This window comes from Hyperolius riggenbachi, chromosome 2 (genome assembly GCF_040937935.1).
Source record: "Hyperolius riggenbachi isolate aHypRig1 chromosome 2, aHypRig1.pri, whole genome shotgun sequence".
In the NCBI taxonomy this organism is placed as follows: domain Eukaryota; kingdom Metazoa; phylum Chordata; class Amphibia; order Anura; family Hyperoliidae; genus Hyperolius; species Hyperolius riggenbachi.
The window spans coordinates 109,168,899-109,182,663 of NC_090647.1; the positions used below are offsets into that span (position 1 = coordinate 109,168,899).

Consider the following 13,765-nt stretch of genomic DNA (forward strand, 5'->3'; position numbering starts at 1 on the left):
GAGTGCAGTCAGTTGCCTATAGACATTGCCTGATGAGTGCTAATGACTAAATAGAGTGCACCTGTGTGTAATCTAATCTCAGTACAAATACAGCTGCTCTGTGAGGGCCTCAGATGTTGTCTAAGAGAATATTGGGAGCAACAACACCGTGAAGTCCAAAGAACACACAAGACAGGTCAGGGATCAAGTTATTGAGAAATTTAAAGCAGCCTTAGGCTACAAAAATATTTCCAAAGCCTTGAACATCCCACGGAGCAGTGTTCAACCGATCATTCAGAAATGGAAGGCGTATGGCACAACTGTAAACCTACCAAGACAAGGCCATCCACCTAAACTCACAGGCCGAACAAGGAGAGCGCTGATCAGAAATGCAGTCAAGAGGCCCATGGTGATTCTGGACGAGCTGCAGAGATCTACAGCTCAGGTGGGAGACTTTGTCCATAGGACAACTATTAGTCATGCACAGTACAAAGTTGGCCTTTATGGAAAAGTGGCAAGAAGAAAGCCATTGTTAACAGAAAGCATAAGAAGTCCCATTTTCAGTTTGCCACAAGCCATGTGGGGACACAGCAACCATGTGGAAGAAGGTGCTCTGGTCAGATGAGACCAAAATGGAACTTTTTGGCCAAAATGCAAAACCCTATGGCCTCAATTCACTAAGATCATACTAGAGATAATAAAGCAAGAGAAAACTTACCTCCACACGTGAGAGAGTTATCTTACCTCTTCATTCCTTAAGTTACCTCTCCTGTAGTTAATTTACCTCCTCTGTAGTTAATTTACCTCCTCTGTAGTTATTTTCACATGCAGTTAATTAACAGCCTGTCTTTAACTCTGGAGTTATTTTAAGGATTGGAGAGTTAATTTAAAGACAGAAGAATTAACTTTAGGCTTGCCTGAGGTAAAATGTTTCCTGAATACTACATGCCTTATCACCATGGTAACAACTCTAAAAGAGTTATTAAAGACAGGAGATAAGCTTAGTGAATTGAGGCCTATGTGTGGCGGAAAACTAACACTGCACATCACTCTGAACACACCATCCCCACTGTCAAATATGGTGGTGGCAGCATCATGCTCGGGAGGTGCATCTCTTCAGCAGGGACAGGGAAGCTGGTCAGAGTTGATGGGAAGATGGATAGAGCCAAATACAGGGCAAACTTGGAAGAAAACCTCTTGGAGACTGCAAAAGACTTGAGACTGGGGCGGAAGTTCGCCTTCCAGCAGGACAATGAAGCCAAACATAAAGCCAGGGCAACAATGGAATGGTTTAAAACAAAACATATCTATGTGTTTAGAATGGCCCAGTCAAAGTCCAGATCTAAATCCAATCGAGAATCTGTAGCAAGATCTGAAAACTGCTGTTCACAAACGCTGTCCATCTAATCTGACTGAGCTGGAGCTGTTTTGCAAAGAAGAATGGGCAAGGATTTCAGTCTCTAGATGTGCAAAGCTGGTAGAGACATATCCTAAAAGACTGGCAGCTGTAATTGCAGCAAAAGGTGGTTCTACAAAATATTGACTCAGGGGGCCGAATAATTACACACACTCCACTTTGCAGTTATTGATTTGTAAAAAATGTTTGGAATGATGTATGATTTTTCGATCCACTTCTCAAATGTACAAAACTTTGTATTGGTCTTTCACGTGGAATTCTAATAAAATTGATGCATGTTTGTGGCAGTAATGTAACAAAATGTGGAAAACTTCAAGGGGGCCGAATACTTTTGCAACCCACTGTAGGTGCAGAATGCTGGCTCATAATGGAGAGCATGGCCCAAATCTGATATCCCACAAGTTCTTGTCTTTCTTTGAGCATTCTGCGTGCGGCAACGGTGGTCCAGAGGACAGCTTCTTAGGTAAGTATGTGGGTTTTTTTTAACCAAGGATCACCTCAAATACACGTTCAAAAATCTGGAAGAGACAGGACATGAAGGGGATATTTATACTTTAGAGAGACAAACTAGATCCTAGAAGGTTTAGCATTTTTACCACCATGCCCACTAATTTGAGAAGCCACATTTGGTTCCTGCGCACTATCCTGGCTGCTTTCCCCATGTCGCATGCCAGACTTCGTACCATTCATGCTCTGCAGTGCATTTTTTCCGCTTTTATGCATTTCCCTAATCGGTGTATTAGAGCGAGTTCTGAAACTATACACAGACGTGACATTTTCCTTGAAATGCTGCCTGAGCGGGTATTCTCATTTAGGCGGTTTCCGCCGCGATTTCGCAGTTTCCCCGCACATGAATCGCACGGAGAAACTCTGCCATATAGGGGATACCGGCGCCGCGGCCGAATCGCTTGCGGGAGCGATTCGGCCGAACACACCCCCCCCCCCCCCCCCCGCAGAATTCACGGCGGAGGCTGCGAATCCCATAGCAGTGCATGACACGGCTCATGGGATTCGCCTGCGATCCCGCTCAGTGCCGGCGTGCGTCTGCGAGACGCACGCCGCACTAGTGGAAACGAGCCCTTAGGCATGGGGCTCTTGGGCTGACAAGCAGAAGTAATTCACAGGAAAAGTTGTGGTGTAGTGCAGCAAATGGCTGAATAGTGAATAAAGTAAACATTACAAGTAAACTGGATTGGGGGTGTGTACAGATGACTGCACCAGAGGACAGACCCTTGTGTTTTACATAACAAGATTGTACGTGACAGGTTTCCAAATGCTTTGTGATTCTTTGGACCCCATAATAACTTTGTGAACGAATAACCATCAATGTATCCCTTAGTTAAACATACCAGCACACAGAATAAACATGCAATAGGGACACTGAAATCCACTTTTGTTTCCCTGTATGCTTGGGATTTGAATCTTCCCTGTGACAACACAGCCAACAGTGAGTAAGAGTGAGGGGCAGGGCTAGTACTTATGTAATCGCTCTTCTGTTTTTTCTCTTTTCTCTGTTATGGAGATGCACGTTCTTTCTACACATAATACACTTTTGTTGCTTGAAGGGGATTGTTCATGATCATTTTAGGTGACCATGTACTATATACCCCCATTCCTCTTGAATGTACAGTGGCTTGCAAAAGTATTCGGCCCCCTTGATGTTTTCCACATTTTGTCACATTACTGCCACAAACATGAATCAATTTTATTGGAATTCCACGTGAAAGACCAATACAAAGTGGTGTACATGTGAGAAGTGGAACGAAAATCATACATGATTCCAAACATTTTTTACAAATAAATAACTGCAAAGTGGGGTGTGCGTAATTATTCAGCCCCCCCCCCTCCTGAGTCAATACTTTGTAGAACCACCTTTTGCTGCAATTACAGCTGCCAGTCTTTTAGGGTATGTCTCTACCAGCTTTGCACATCTACAGACTGAAATCCTTGCCCATTCTTCTTTGCAAAACAGCTCCAGCTCAGTCAGATTAGATGGACAGCGTTTGTAAACAGCAGTTTACAGATCTTGCCACAGATTTTCGATTGGATTTAGATCTGGACTTTGACTGGGCCATTCTAACACATTATTATTATTATTATTATTATTATTATTATTATTATTTATTGTATTTATAAAGCGCCAACATATTACGCAGCGCTGGACAATAAATATATACAATGATACAAGGATGACAGACATAAGGTTATACACATAGAACAAAGTTATACATGCAAATTGTACAAAATACACGATCATGCAATATGGGCTGTTTAGGTAGGACCAGTAATACAAGTACAGGCTGTCATAGGACAGGAGCAGATGATCCTGTAGATTACACTAGGGAGTGGAGGACCATGCCAGAGGCTTACAATCTAAAGGGAGGGGTGGAAACACTAGGTGGGGCTGTTAAATATTCCTTAAAGAGTTACTGTGTGGTAGGAGGTGGGTAGGCCATCATAAAGAGGTGGGTTTTGAGGGCTTGAATGTGTTGAAAGAGGGACCAAGTCTGATGGGTGGTGGAAGGGCATTCCAGAGGGTGGGGGCAGCTCTTGAGAAATCCTGCAGGCGGGCATGGGAGTGTGAAATGCGTGGGGTGGTGAGGCGAAGGTCGTTGGAGGAACGGAGGGGGCGACCTGGTGTATACCTGTGAACAAGCTTCGAGATGTAGGTAGGGCAGGTTTTGTGCACAGATTTATACGCCAGGCATAGAAGGATAGGGAGCCAGGGCAGGGATTCACAAAGGGGAGATGATGATGCAGAGCGGTGCGAAGAATGCACATGCATATGTTTTGTTTTAAACCATTCCATTGTTGCCCTGGCTTTATGTTTAGTGTTGTTGTCCTGCTGGAAGGTGAACCTCCGCCCCAGTCTCAAGTCTTTTGCAAACTCCAAGAGGTTTTCTTCCAAGATTGCCCTGTATTTGGCTCCATCCATCTTCCCATCAACTCTGACCAGCATCCCTGTCCCTGCTGAAGAGAAGCACCCCCAGAGCATGATACTGCCACCACCATATTTGACAGTGGGGATGGTGTGTTCAGAGTGATGTGCAGTGTTAGTTTTCCGCCACACATAGCGTTCTGCATTTTGGCCAAAAAGTTCCGTTTTGGTTTTATCTGACCAGAGCACCTTCTTCCACATGTTTGCTGTGTCCCCACATGGCTTGTGGCAAACTGCAAATGGGACTTCTTATGCTTTTCTGTTTAACAATAACTTTCTTCTTGCCACTCTTCCATAAAGGCCAATTTTGTGCAGTGCACAACTAATAGTTGTCCTATTGACAGATTCCCCCACCTGAGCTGTAGATCTCTGCAGCTCATCCAGAGTCACCATGGGCCTCTTGACTGCATTTCTGATCAGCGCTCTCCTTGTTCGGCCTGTGAGTTTAGGTGGACGGCCTTGTCTTGGTAGGTGTACAGTTGTGCCATACTCCTTCCATTTCTGAATGATCGCTTGAACAGTGCTCCGTGGGATGTTCAAGGCTTTGGAAATCTTTTTGTAGCCTATGCCTGCTTTAAATTTCTCAATAACTTTATCCCTGACCTGTCTGGTGTGTTCTTTGGACCTCATGGTGTTGTTGCTCCGAATATTCTCTTAGACAACATCTGAGGTCATCACAGAGCAGCTTTATTTGTACTGACATTAGATTACACACAGGTGCACTCTATTTAGTCATTAGCACTCATCAGGCAATGTCTATGGGCAACTGACTGCACTCAGACCAAAGGGGGCTGAATAATTATGCACACCCCACTTTGCAGTTATTTATTTGTAAAAAAAAAATGTTTGGAATCATGTATGATTTTCGTTCCACTTCTCACATGTACACCACTTTGTATTGGTCTTTCATGTGGAATTCCAATAAAATTGATTCATGTTTGTGGCAGTAATGTGACAAAAAGTGGAAAACTTCAAGGGGGCCAAATACTTTTGCAACCCACTGTATATGGCTGGGGCTTTTATTAATTGCTTTCCATAGGACATGCTGTGTGTTTGAGATGTTTTATTTGCAGAGGGCCTGGAGTAAAACCATGCAAATGGAAAAAATGCATATATCATGTAGTCCAAACTGGGAATCAAACCCCCGAATTTAGCTCTGCAAGGTGAGGATGCTAACTACAGTTCCTCCAGATCAACGAGTTTTGCATCAGAGTATGATTTATTGTAAACAGATATGCAGTGATATTTATTTCATTTTTTTATTCTTCAACATACATGTTAAACTCCGGCCCATGGGCCAAATCTGGCCCTCAGAGCCATTACATTTGGCACTCAAGTGGTTTCCCCCACTTTGCATTATGTTTGGCCCACCCTAGACCATCAAGAAAGGAATATTGGAGGTGAAGCCTTAAAACACCTGGGACGCCATATGGGGGAGGGGCAAAGCACTAGACACCAGAGAACTGTATAGGGGAGGATGGGGGCCTCTAGACACCAGGGAGCTATAAAGGGGAGGGAGGACCACTAGACACCAGGGAACTGTATATGGGTTTGGGGGGAGGCAATAGACACCTGGGAACTTTAAAAGGAAGGAAGATGGCCAGTAGACATTGAAGTTGGCCCTCGACTAGGTCCCAATGTACAATTTCGGCCCACTTTATATTTCAGTTTGACATCCCTGCTCTACATAGTACTATTGTTGATGCGCTTTCCTCTTGAGTCCTTGTCCTATGTTTATATAACAGTCCTTGTCCTTTCTGTTGCAGCACTGACTCAACTCCTGTGTGCACCCCAGGCTCTTTTAGCCGGGTGCTCCACCCAGCTAGTTGTGGTGAGCACCCGGCTGTCATCAGTTTACCTCCTCTGCTGTAAACAGAGTTGTGCAGAAAAGCATCGGCCCTGCATTTTCTCATCTCGCCCCAATTGGCTACTTTTTAATGCCACCCAGCTGGAAAAAAATTCTGGGGAGAACACTGCAACTCCAACATTCTGAATGTCCATATATCTTATGTAAAGTTTTAGATAGTTTACACAGCAAATCTAGCTGCAAACAGCTTTAATAGAATATGATTATTTCTTCTTGTGATACAATGACAGCAGCCATGTTGTTTGTAAACATTACACAGAGACAGGCTTATCTGCATATTGAGCACTCAGCCTGTGAAAAAAAACCCAAATCCTCCCTCCTCCCCTCTGTTTTTGAAATCTCTGGCTAGTAATACCTCCCCCTCCTCCTGCCCAGACTGAGCTCCCATGAGCCCTTGCTACTGTCTGAAAATGCCTTGGCTCTCTGAAAAGCTGTGGGCGAGACTTGTTTAGTTTATAGGGAATTAGAGTATTAAAACAAAAACAAAAAAGTATTTAGCTTGAGGAATGCCCCATAAACAATAGGAAAGGAACACAATTATGCAATGAGTAAAAGATCATGTCGGATCCACTTTAAGCCTCAGTGTTTACTGCATGGAGAGCTGCCTAGGCAGAGCTCCTGCAGTCTATTCACTGTTTCTGATGACAGCTAATTAGACACTGAGATCTGCCTGCACAAACACACAACACAGAGGAGTGAATTTCTTCAGCAACTATATGTGGAATGAAGACTTTTCATTGTGTGCTGTGCAAGAGTTTGGATCCGATTTAAGTACAATATATGTGTATTTGCTAATAAGTTAATTTATAGAAAGGTAGGTAGATGACGGTAAGAAGACCCTGTGGGTATAGGGTGGTAAAGGAAACCAGTTAATGGAGTGGGTATGACTTTCTGTCCTTGTGTTCACCTGTATCCCAATGCCTAGGTACTTGGCAGGTTTGTGTTGCTCAGTACAGCCAGGAGGATTAATCCATGCAAGTTCCCCGCTGTCACTCTAGAAGGTGAGCACTCAGCAGCCAAGTGGGATCCTTGTATCTGTTCCTCATGTTCACTTAAAGAGAAACTCCGACCAAGAATTAAACTTTATCCCAATCAGTAGCTGATACCCCCTTTTACATGACAAATCTATTGCATTTCACTAACAGACCATCAGGGGGCGCTGTATGACTGATATTGTGGTGAAACCCCTCCCACAAGAAGCTCTGGGACCGCGGTACCCTGGGCAAACTGCCACAATGTAACAATGTTCACAGACAGGAAATGGCTGTTTGCAGCTGTCTGTAACAGCCAGAACAGCTAGAAACAGCTACATAACCTGCCCACAGTAACAATGTCACCATGTAATACATGTCAGAATGTGAATCTGGGAGAGGAAAGATTTTACAATGAGCAAACACTGACTAAATCATTTATACATAATTATGGTAAAAATGAAGCACTTTTTTTTATTACATTATTTTCACTGGAGTTCCTCTTTAAAGTGGCAATACAGCTATCGACTTGGCAGAAGCCAGCACAACGCTCAATTGCATTGCATACTTTTGTACAGCGCCATGGAATATGTTGGCGCTTTATAAATGAATAATATCAACTCACTGCTCATATAATCCTATGGGCCTGTTCACAGTATTGTGTTGTAACATTGCATTAATCTAACTTGCTGCTTGCAGGCTTTGTATTCTCTATATCCAGTCTCCATTGCAGTTCCCAGTCATAAGATGTGCGTTATGCAACTGACCACTGTGAACCTAGCCTTAAAGTGAACCTCCAGACTAAAAATCTACTCAGCAGAACTGAAAGGGCTTGCTGTTTCTTTTACAGTTTCACAGCATCAGAACTTTGTTTTCCTTACCAAAGCATCATTTTAACCACTTCAGGATTCTGCGTACGCTTAACTACGCCCCTGAATCCTGAAGTGGTTTCCATAGAAACGGCCGCTCGTATGAGCGGCCGTTCCATGTCAGTTCACGGAGGGTGTCTCCGTGAACACCCTGCGAGCCGCCGATCGCGGCTCGCAGGGTAAATGTAAACACGTGGGGAAGATCTTCCCCGGTGTTTACATATATACGGCGCTGCTGCGCAGCAGCGCCGTAGAGGAGATCGACGATCCCCGGCCTCTGATTGGCCGGGGATCGCCGGCATCTGATAGGCTAAAGCCTATCCTATCCGGCGCAGGACGGCTTTCCGTCCTGCGCCGCACACAGGGGACGGGAGAGGGAGGGAAGGAGGCAGAGGGAGGACTAGTGCTGCGGAGGGGGGCTTTGAGGAGCCCCCCCGCTAGGCACAGCAGCGCGGCGGCGATCAGACCCCCTCAGCAGGACACCCCCTAGTGGGGAAAAAAGGGGGGAGGTCTGATCGCCCTGCCTGATTTCTGATCTGTGCTGCGGGCTGAAGAGCCCCCGCAGCACAGATCAGCCAAACCACCCGGAATCCGGAAGTGGTTAAGCTGCATTTTTAGCTAAGCTCCCTCCATCAAAGAAAAAAAGCCTGGGCTTTTTTTTTTCCTGATGCTGTGCAGAGCATGATGGGATTTCCTATGTTGTTGTTCATGTTACCTAGCAACTGGGAGAGGTGCTCAGGACACAGGACAGTTGGAACTGTGTCTCATGCTCCCTGTCACCTCCTTTCAACCAAAAAGATGGCTGCCATCGTGAAATCAAACATTTGCCTGTTCTTTTAAAACAGTGTGGGTAAGAGATTATATTACCTATCTATTTTAATTAACATAACTAATGTAACTTAATGACAGTATGTTTGTTTAGGCTGGAGTTCCTCTTTAAGGAGGCCATACACTTATAGATTTGCAGCAGATTCGACCATCAGATCAGATGCCTGTCAAGTCGAATCTGACAGGAATCTATCTGATGTGTGCCACACACTAGGAACAGATTTCCAATAGATTTCACAATGAAATCTATTGGAAATCTATCTAATGCATTATTGGACCATTAGATCCAATGCAACTCTGTGGGCCATCGATCTGCTGCTAGCAGCAGATCGATCTAGATTTTCCATCCTGTCAGATCAAATCGATCGAAATCTGCCTCAAATTGATTAATCGGCCGATTTGATAGAATCGATTTCCGATCGATTCCATAGAATCGATTGATCAATCCATGGCTGAAATCGACCAGTGTATGGGCCCCTTTAGAGATAGTTACTAATTTCCCCTCCAAGCATAAAATCATGAAACCTCCCTCGTATCTAGATGGTAACCAAATCCATAAAGATTTTCACACCCCCTTCCCACAGTATCCAAAAGAAAAACAATCCCTTGAATTAAGCTTTAATGAATAGCTTTGCAGAATACTGTTGATGGCGTTAGTGTCACTGATGTGGAAAATTGATCCTTGGTAGCTAAAAACTTTTTTGTTTATCCTCTTAGGATGTAGCAAGACCAGCATGAACCATCAAGATATGTGAAAGGGTTTTGTTCTTCATGCCATTTTAAAAGCTCCTTTTCCCCCTTTAGTTTCCTACCTCTGTATTGTCTGGTAAACAGAGATTGTCTTTGATTTGTGGGGCAAGGGATGGCCTTGGTAAAAACACAGATTTAATTAGCTGAGCAGGTTCTTGTAGAGCCTGCTCTCTCTGAGCGAGCTGCTGGATGGAGTAATTCCACATATTTATCAGTGAATGTTTAGGTTTGACCAGACGTCACGTGTGTCTGGGATTTATCTTCCAGCTGTCTTTTACTTACTTGTTGTAACTGAAATGATTTTCTTTTAGTATATAGAAGCCTTACTGACTCTTTTTCTAATTGGATAGGGCCTGCAAAACTAAACCTGTTAGAGGATGTTTGACCCACCAGACGTTTCTTTACAAAGGAGTTGAAATTAAGGAATTTGACAGTGTGGCATCCACAGCCTGGTTTATCCCAGAACATTCAGATCACTTTTCTCTAGAGGAGAGGAGTGTTGAATGGAGATATAAACATCTTATGGTTGCTAAGTCTCCTCTTGCGGCTATTTTTGGACTTGGCTCGCTGATCATCAGCTAACTCGCAGCAGAGATCTTAAAAGCTCTCCTACCTCAGTCAACCCCACTTATTAGAATGGCCTGCACTGGTTGGGACAATTCTTGAACGTCCACTGCTCCTCTTGCAACAAGTGTTAGTTTGAAGGACGTGTTGGTTATGCAGCGCAGTAGAACTGTATTTATAGCTGTAGTGGAAATTTTGGAAGTAAGATGTCTACATAAAATCTTTTCTTTTGAGCTGCATTCATTGTAAAAACCGCAAATAATGGACCATTTGCAGTTGTGTACATGTTTGGGGAGTGCACATTTGTGATGCCATGGCTCTGGTGGGGAGGTGACCTCAAATAATTTTGCAACAAATTTTTAGCTTTTTCAAATGTGTTTTCTGACTTGACTGGGCTCAAAGTTGTAGCACTAGGTTCTGTTCCCAGTACTGTACATGTATGTGTCATAAATATCAGATTATTATTATAGCGATACACAGATTTCCAAACACTTAGGGAGTTTATAAGCATATTGTAGCCAGTATATTAGCATTTTATATCCTTAAAGAGAATCTGTATTGTTAAAATCGCACAAAAGTAAACATACCAGTGCGTTAGGGGACATCTCCTATTACCCTCTGTCACAATTTCGCCGCTCCTCGCCACATTAAAAGTGGTTAAAAACAGTTTTAAAAAGTTTGTTTGTAAACAAACAAAATGGCCACCTAAACAGGAAGTAGGTTTATGTACAGTATGTCCACACATAGAAAATACATCCATACACAAGCAGGCTGTATGCCCCCTTCCTTTTGAATCTCAAGAGATCATTTGTGTGTTTCTTTCCCCCTGCAGTTCTCATGCACTGAAGTTTCAGGCTGCTCTTTTCTTCCTGCAAACAGCTTTGCCCTTGTCTATAATTCCTCAGTATGTGAAAGCCCAGCCAGGACAGAGGACGATTTATCCAGCTTGTAAAAGATAAGAGAGAAGAGAGAAGCTGCACTAATCTAAATATCACACAGGCAGTGTGCATAGAGTGGCCTGGAAGGGGGAGTTCATAGCAGAACCACAACACTGAAGAACTTGGCAGCCTTCCAGACACTGGCTGACAAGTCTGACAGGGGAATGATACATTGATTTATGGTCACAAGAAAGATTTGGGAAACATCCGGCACTGCATAGAAAAATTGCACGTTTATTGTGGACTTGTGCTCAGAAAAGTTCTTTAGAATGCATACAGCAAACAATTCAACATGAAGAACAATACAGTCCTACCATAGGTGCTTGGATGGCAGTGGGTGCTGGGTGTGATACGGGCAGCCTGACGGCCGTTTCGCACGGCGGTGCTTCTTCTAAGGCTCAACCACGTTCTTCATGTTGAATTGTTTGCTGTATGCATTCTAAAGAACTTTTCTGAGCACAAGTCCACAATAAACGTGCAATTTTTCTATGCAGTGCCGGATGTTTCCCAAATCTTTCTTGTGACCATGATATACTGCAGCAATATGCCATCCTGAGCACGCATATGATACATAGGTGCCATCCGAGTCATCCCCAGCACATCTAAAAGGGCAATTTCTCCAAGTAGTGCCGACTGTGTTCTCTCATTTTTCCTCTAAGTGGTATACATTGATTTATTACAGAGACTGTGATAGTAGAAAGTGCTGCAGTAAGCCAGAACACATTAGAATAGCTTTTGGAACGTGTAGGATGATAAAAAACAGGATGCAATTTTTGTTACAGAGTCTCTTTAAGGGCACCATGTAGTGACAATAAAAGTGCCAGCTAGAGGTTCTGATAATTTTTTGATGCAGAATTTTACACAAAGCCCCTACCAGCCACCCCTGCTGAGTTTACTATAGCCTATGAATGCATCTTTAGGTACCTGTATTTTTCGGCCCATAATATGCACCTAGGTTTAGAAAAACAATTCTTGCTGATATTTTCCCCGCAATCCACCCCAATTCATATGTCTCCCTTGTGCCTTATGACCCCCTTGTGTCCACTTGTATGTGTAACTTGCCAGTGTGAAAGGAAGAGGCAAACCCCCACCGTCCATGCTTTATGCGGTGCTGACAACCCAAGGCAGCACAACGCTTCACAGGTCACGTGCATGACGTGTAAAAATGGTAACCAAAGGAAAGTTCAGATATCAGTTATACTTTCTCTTCAGCATGTCAAAGTTGAAAAGGTTGTGGAAATAAGATTTGAGGATCTGCAGAAATGTTGTGTGCCAGATGGTACCATTTCAGTTCACCTAAAACTCTGCTGCTAGACTCTTCTACTCCCCTAGCTACTCGGATGTTGCTCCACTCTGTTAGTAGCCCATAAAAGGATGTTAAGGCTTCCCCCTCTAGCCTACAAAGAGCTCTCCAATCTGCCCCCCTCACAAGTAATACCACTAGTTTGGCAAATTAACTGGAACTGAATAGAAATTCCTCATCGAGCCATTCCCATTTGCAGAAGCATAATTTCATATATTTTTTTAGATATTTGGACACTCTCCTTACTAAGCTGTCAAATGATATATTTAAAATTATGCTTGGAGGTGGGCTTTAGGATAGCTTTCAGTAGAGAAAAAACTTAACTTGGTCTGTTGGAAAAAAAAAAAAAAAGAAAAGAAAAAGAGGATTAAGTGTATTTTATAACATATGATTAATTAAGATTGACAAGCAAAATTACTACCTTGACCTTATCTGAAGCACCCCTTGGGGTTCTTTCTTCACTGGTTGAGATCTTATGCTCAAACTTGCTGTTGCCTTTTCTGAAGTTACCTTGAGGAAATGCAATCACTCAGCATGTAATGCCTTTGCAGACACATAAATACTCTGGAGTCTGCCCATTAAAGGAGGCAGCTGAAGGTTTAGCTTTTAAGAAATTGTCAAAAGTTTATATAAAAAAAAAAAAAAAACACCCTTGCCTTTTCCTTGTCCTGTGCGCCTTGCGTTAATACAGACTTGGTATTGATGCTCCGCTGCCCTGTCTGGCAGAATCTAATCAGTGGAAACGAAGGATACTCAACCTTCTCGCTGCCTTTAAGGCTTCAGCCAGTGAGTGATTTGTGAGACCTCTTTGTAATGAAAGTTGAAAGTGTAAATGTGTTACTCGGCGTCAAGCTGTTTAGGAATGATCCAGACTGATCTCTTGAAATTTCTCATCAGTCTTCTGCTGAGACCTCTGAAGCAGAACTTTGGTCTAATGAAGAGTGAAGTCTGGCTGCTAATGACATCGTTAGATGGATTTTGTCCATAAAAATATGGGTGAGTTTGTCTACTGGAGCCAATGTTCCCTGCCCATGGAGCTCTCCTTGCTGGGCTTGGTCAGTAGACTTTTTTTCTTTCCAATAAAATTTTTATTGAGTTTTGTAAAACAATTGAGATATAATCATAACCTACATTAACATTAATGAAGGTAACTTGACAATGAACTGGAAATATTTAAGTGCAATGCCATAACAAAACCACTCATAACTTATAAAAGAAATTAAAGCTAGGGTGCATCTAATTGCAATATTCTTATATGATAATGAGCTTACAGTTAACACTTTTCTTTATTGTTGTTATAAGCTGGCGCGATTGACGTGAGAAATTTCTCGGGATGACACC

The 13,765-nt window shown here is 43.1% G+C and overlaps 1 protein-coding gene across 4 annotated transcripts in view; it reads left to right on the plus strand.

The window, feature by feature from the left end:
- The window catches only part of LOC137544024 (cyclic AMP-dependent transcription factor ATF-7-like), a 176,201-nt gene that overhangs the window by 87,380 nt on the left and 75,056 nt on the right, over nucleotides 1–13,765 (plus strand). The window contains exon 2 of one of the 4 annotated variants that reach the window (XM_068265091.1): nucleotides 13,322–13,420. The exons of the other annotated variants lie outside the window; for them this stretch is intronic. The gene's annotated coding sequence lies outside the window, so the exon portion shown is untranslated. The remainder of the gene's footprint in view (nucleotides 1–13,321; nucleotides 13,421–13,765) is intronic. 4 annotated transcript variants of the gene reach the window in all.